Raw genomic sequence first — 6000 nt, 5'->3', positions numbered from 1 at the left:
GTGCTCAATTAATATTAGCTCCCTTCCTTTTTGTTACCTCAAATCTGCAACCCTTTCAATCTCTCCTAATAAAATGAAAGACAAAGGAAACCCTTTGAAACTGGAAACAAGCAAGTTAAGGCCAAATCTCGAAAAAAGGTGATCCTTTACTAGTTCATTACCAAGTTACACAATAAAAATAGTTTGTAAGTCTAAGGGGATGAGGTCTTGCTGTGGTGCTCTAGTTAACGAAAGGGCCATCAAATGGTTTCTGTGCAGAGGCCTGAAACTGCACAGGTGTCTGATTTGAGCCCTTCCCTGGCATCCTTAGTCTTGGGAGACAGAACAGTTTGCCTACAGGTTGAAAACAGAAAGCGTTCAAGATGTGAGAGTAATTCCCCAGAAATGAGCCTGTGCCATGACTTGTGAATTGTGGAGCCCACGGGTAAACAGACTAGAGACCACAATCTCTTCCTCAGAGGAATTTCCAACGGTACTAACAGTGGTAGTTGGTGAAACAGAAACCATCCTTATCGGACAACTCCTCCAGCTTCCAGGTAGCTTCTGGGGAATATATGAGCTGAAAGTCAAGGAAAGGGAAAGAAGAGGTTATAGACTCCCTCAGAAAGGGAAAGAAGAGGTTACAGACTCTCTCAGACTCCTCTTAGGGCTGGAGTCTGTCTCCAAAAACACCAGCACAGTGGAAGTAAAACATATGCTTCTTTGGAATTAAAGTCAGCCCCAAATAGCAAAGAAAGAACAGGATGCATGACCCCTGTTTGTAAACAAAGACCAAGATAAATGTCGGCTGCCAGACCTCAAAGGAAGGGATGAGAGGCCACTTGCAGAGAGAAGCCACAGGCAGCCGAACGAGCCCTTTGGTCTCCCTGGTGGTCTCTCGAAGACCTTTCCAGAGGCATCACGGAAGAGCAGGGAAGCCAAGGGAGCCAGAGGGCCACCTGCCCCAGCACCCTCTTCACAGGTCTGTTTTTCTATCTTTTCTTAGTTAATGCTTAAGTGTTTATAAACTTGATCATCATTCACATCACAGCTGTGGTTGAATGTTTTAGAATCTGGCACTCAGATGTAAATCTCCCAACAACAGGTAAATGGCTAAGCCTCAGTTTCCTTGTCTATATCATGGGGATCCCAGCATTCCCTACTTCATAGATGGTTGTAAAGAATAAATGAGATCATGTATGTAAAGTGTTTAGCACAGTGGCTGGCACACAGCCAGTGCTCACACACGGTAGGTGCTATTATTTTTGTTCTGTTGTTGTTGCTGATTCTGCCCTTGGCTTTGTCATGACCGACTCAGACATTTTCCAGAGTGAGGAATTAGGTATTATTGATGTCAACCACAAAAAGTGGCAGCTGTAGGGGAGAAGTGAAGAGGAAGGGAGTATGCCTGTAATGATTGTGCAGATCATTATGTGCTGTAATGATCTGCACATCGTGCAGATGTGCAGCATCCACATCTATCAGCCTAGTTCCCAAGTCTGTCTCGGCCAGCTTAGAAGTTAGCTTCTCAGGGCAGAAGAGGCATCAGGGCTGGTCTTCAAGGAGATTCAGTCATGCTGGCTGAGGGCTCAGGGGCCATTCATGGGCTTCCCTAGTGGCTCAGATGGTAAAGAGTCTGCCCACAATGTGGGAGACCTAGGTTCAATCCCTGGAGAAGGGAATGGCAACCCACTCCAGTATTCTTGCCTGGAGAATTCCATGGACAGGGGACCCTGGTGGGCTACAGTCCATGGGGTCGCAAAGAGTCAGACACAACTGAATGACTAACACACACACACACACACACACGGGCCATTCACACATGATATACAATGAAGAAGGAGGTCCCCTGGGAGACATCTGGAGAAGACCCCTCCACTGGGCCAGGAGTTCTGTCCACCCCCCTCCCCACCTCTCTCACTCCCACAGGGTTTGGGGGAAAAAACAGTGCAGAGACAGCATCGCCCCCACCTTGGGGCCAAACATCCTGTCAAGGACCAGTGCCTCACTCTCAGCCAGGGAACTCGAGACCCACAACAGGACCCAAATCAGACAGCAGAGCTCTGCTAGTCCTCGGCATCAGAGCCCTGGATTTTACTGAAGCTGGGAGGCACTGTTTGGTTTCAAGTTGTCATTTCCAACTGGAAGACAAGATATGCTTTTCTAGCAGATCAGTACACAAGTAGTTTTGATAACCAGGCCACTTTAGAAGCTGTGTTCCAGTAATTGCACTAAATCTCTGGAGTTCTCTTTCTTTTGATAACACAAATAAGAGGAAAGTAAAGTAAAGGTTTCTGACTTTTGTCTTCAGTTCAGTTCAGTCGCTCAGTCGTGCCCGACTCTTGTGACCCCATGAATCACAGCACACCAGTCCTCCCTGTCCATCACCAACTCCCGGAGTTCACTCAGACTCATGTCCATCGAGTCAGTGATGCCATCCAGCCATCTCATCCTCTGTCGTCCCCTTCTCCTCCTGCCCCCAATCCCTCCCAGCATCAGAGTCTTTTCCAATGAGTCAACTCTTCACATGAGGTGGCCAAAGTACTGGAGTTTCAGCTTAAGCATCATTCCTTCCAAAGAAATCCCAGGGCTGAAAGACTTTTGTCTTAGGTGTTACCAACAAAAAGACAACTCCATAAAGATTACTGAGGGCTTCCTGTCTCATGGTAGACTCTGCCTGCAATGCAGGAGACATGGGTTTGATGCTTGGATCAGGAAGACCCTCTGGAGCAGGAAATGGCAACTCACTCCAGTGATCTTGCCAGGATAATCCCATGGACAGAGGAGCCTGGTGGGCTACAGTCCATGGGGTCTCAAAGAATCGGACATGACTGAATGACTGAGTACACACACACACACACACACAAAAGATTACTGAAGAGGAAATGCGGCATGATATATATATATATATATGTGTGTGTGTGTGTGTGTGTATATATATATATATATAGTCCAGGGCCTAGGACAATGCCCAGAATACAGAGGTACTAATTAATGTTTACATAATAAGTGTTTACTGAAGTTCATTGAAAAATAGCCCTGCGTCTGAACTTGCCTCGTGACCCACTGCCTAATACTCCACACTCCCAGTGCAGCAGGCCGGGTTCAATTCCTGGTCAGGGAACTAGAACCCATGCGCTGTAACTAAGAATTCACATGCTGCAACAAAGCTGGACGATCCTAAGTGCTATAACTTAAGATCCAGTACAGACAAATAAAATAAATTAATACTAAAAAAAAAAAAAAAAATCCCAGCACTGATCTGTAACTCCATGTATCAGGAAAGTGCCTTCTCTCTCTCACACACACATACAAACATACACATAAAATGGCAAACAACAAGCAACCTCAATATATGGTCATTTAAAAAAAGAACATAACACAATTCACAGATATTTTCTCTGAGAATCGATTCTCTGGTTGCTGACTCTCAAACTTTGTTTCTTTGAAAAATATAGACCTGAAAATTCTCATAGAACTCCATTTTGTTCTTTTCCATATTCCCTTTATTCCTTCATTCTATCATGCACACCTCATATTTCATCTTTACAACATTCGGGATCTGGTTATGACAAACTCTGTAACAGCTCATCATATTCCCTCTATGGTCTTTTGTCTAGTTTTACTAAGTTATATCCCTTATACAGAAGTACATGACCCCAAAATATATAAAAGTCTTTTTTTGCAACCCAAAGAGTGAGGGTGTAACTGATATAAATGTAACTGACACTTATTTAACATTGGTGTCTCAAATAACTTCCTTTTTAAAAAATGTATGGTGGTGTTTTACAAGAAGTCCATTGATGGGCTCTTGAAAAATTTAGAACAAAACAATGCATCAGAGGGGGCCTGTCTTCTGGCCAGATCATCATCTATGCTTTTGTGAGTGTTTGTCTGGAGTATGGGACACTTATGTATGCAAACACGCACACTACAAGGGAAAATCCAGAGAATGCAGAAACTGTCTAATTCATCAAGGCATGAATTTCTTCCTGGTACAGACTTCAACTATTATATCGGTCAACCCAAGCCAACCCCTCCCCAAAAAAGAAATCAATCCTCTCATTAGTCTGGGATGATTGATGGACAGAAATCATATTATTTAAATCCTTTGTTGATTCTGTGCCCAATATATTGATACTTAACATGAAATTTGCCTTCAAATCATGATTTACAAAAAACAAAAAGTAAGAACAATCATTTGTTTCCTACCTGCTGCTGTGGCCACCAGAAGCCAGGATGCTGCTCTCCAAATGGGGCAGGCTTCAGGATTTAATTTTCAGCTCCCTCCCCTGGAACCAGAATTGTCAGAAGAAAACTTTCAATTGCTATGAGCAAGCAGACTATTTACTTCCAGCCAATTCTTCCTAATTCCTATGGCTTGCTGAGTGCCAGAGTAGGGTGCTTAAGAAAGGATGTCTGGGGATAAAGGGGTAGAGTTTGGGGGAAAAGAGAAGAGAGAGTTCCCAGGGCAAGAATTTGCTCACCCAATACCCTTCCTTCAAGCAGAGGAAAGCCTTCTTTTTCAGTTTTAATTTCTCATGAAAGAGCTGCCACTGCATTACTCATAAGTAATTATTACATTGCTCCTTTACAAACAGCAGACATACTTTTTGGGCGAGCCTCCAGATTTCTGATGCATGCCTGTACCTGTCCATAAGGATAATGCTGTGCCTGGGAAAATTGAGAGGACAGCAAGCCCGCCCAAAGGGAGGACCAAGTCTAGACTATTAATCAAGTTCCTGAGATAAAATATACCACAAAAGAAGATCAGAAACTTCTGTGAGCCCCTCCATCCACAGAGCATCCACCTCACTCATGGAATCACTTGGTTAGGACTCAAACTTTTTCCAAGTAGACCAGCAGCTACACTTAGTCAAGCTTTAACTTGTTTGCCCAAGGAGGAAAGGAGGAGCAAGAATTACTATTACAGAAGGAATGTGGTTTTCTTACTTACTATGAGCAGTCAGTGTAGGAAAGTCAAAGATGATCGATGTGCAATTACAGCTCCTCTAAGTTTTATATCTGAAATACAGTGTTTAAGAAGACATTTCAGTGGTAAGCATGTATTATAGAGGCTTCATATTCAATTCATTTCTAGTTTCCAAGAAGAAGAGGTAACACAGTAGAGAGGTTTCTACAGCAAAGGGGTAGAAATAGGAAATCTTGGGTCTACTGTTTACTATTGTGACTTACTCTGGTTTCCAAATAAGTAAAAGGAGAATACTGTGCTGCAAGATCTGCACAGTAATATAACATCATCTCTCACTTTTATATCTATCTGCCTTGTTCTTACATCAACATTTTAGTTCTCCTCTGGGGAATCATCCCTTCCTCTCAGTTTTTTTGGGTGGGGTTGTACCACCCTTAGGCTTCTTCAGAAATGTAACTGTGGCAAAGCTGAGCTAGTCAGAGATTGATGGGGAGATTGGTCCAGAGAGGAGTTCACGCCAGCAGAAGTCATTGATGGGACTTGCTGCTAAGAGGAGTTCTCATCTTGCTGTGGCTGCTAATCTGGTGAAATAGAACCTCTTGCTTCTGGTGGCCACCCTAGGGAAAGAGGGACTACATGGAGGCAAAGCCATTGCAGAGGAAAGGAGAGCTTAGAGAGAGCAAGAGACCAACTCCTAAGGATGTCATTTGATGAAGACTTAGATTCAGCCGTGACTGAAACTATTAATATCATTTCCTTTGGATTTCTTGAAAATTTCCTTTGGTTCCTTAAGCCTGTTTTACTTAGGATTCTGATGCTTTCCACTGAAAAAAATTCCAGCTAATATGAGTCCTTTTCAGGTGCCCTCTAACACCACTTTAAAAAAACATTTCTCTTTAATATTTATATCCACAATAAGCTGGGTGGCATGGGGATGCATATGATCAATGAATCAATTTCCTTTTGATATACTCTTGGAAATTTTTGCTATTTTAAAAGCTAAGCCTACAGAGCAGAGAGAGATAGAAGTAAGACAAATTCTGATGAAAGATTTTTAAATTCTTTACTCTTCTCTCCCAATATAGCTC

The 6000-nt window shown here is 43.0% G+C and overlaps 1 long non-coding RNA gene across 2 annotated transcripts in view; it reads left to right on the top strand.

The window, feature by feature from the left end:
• Positions 1–224: 224 nt before the first annotated feature.
• Positions 225–6000, top strand: part of LOC139185241 (uncharacterized) — a 51236-nt gene continuing 45460 nt past the window's right edge. For both annotated transcript variants that reach the window (XR_011568824.1, XR_011568825.1), the window contains exon 1: positions 225–961. This is a non-coding gene — a long non-coding RNA (uncharacterized lncRNA). The remainder of the gene's footprint in view (positions 962–6000) is intronic.

The sequence above is a fragment of the Bos indicus genome, chromosome 10, assembly GCF_029378745.1.
Source record: "Bos indicus isolate NIAB-ARS_2022 breed Sahiwal x Tharparkar chromosome 10, NIAB-ARS_B.indTharparkar_mat_pri_1.0, whole genome shotgun sequence".
In the NCBI taxonomy this organism is placed as follows: domain Eukaryota; kingdom Metazoa; phylum Chordata; class Mammalia; order Artiodactyla; family Bovidae; genus Bos; species Bos indicus.
Note: the sequence above shows the minus strand (reverse complement) of the source record. Positions and strands in the feature narration are given on the sequence as shown.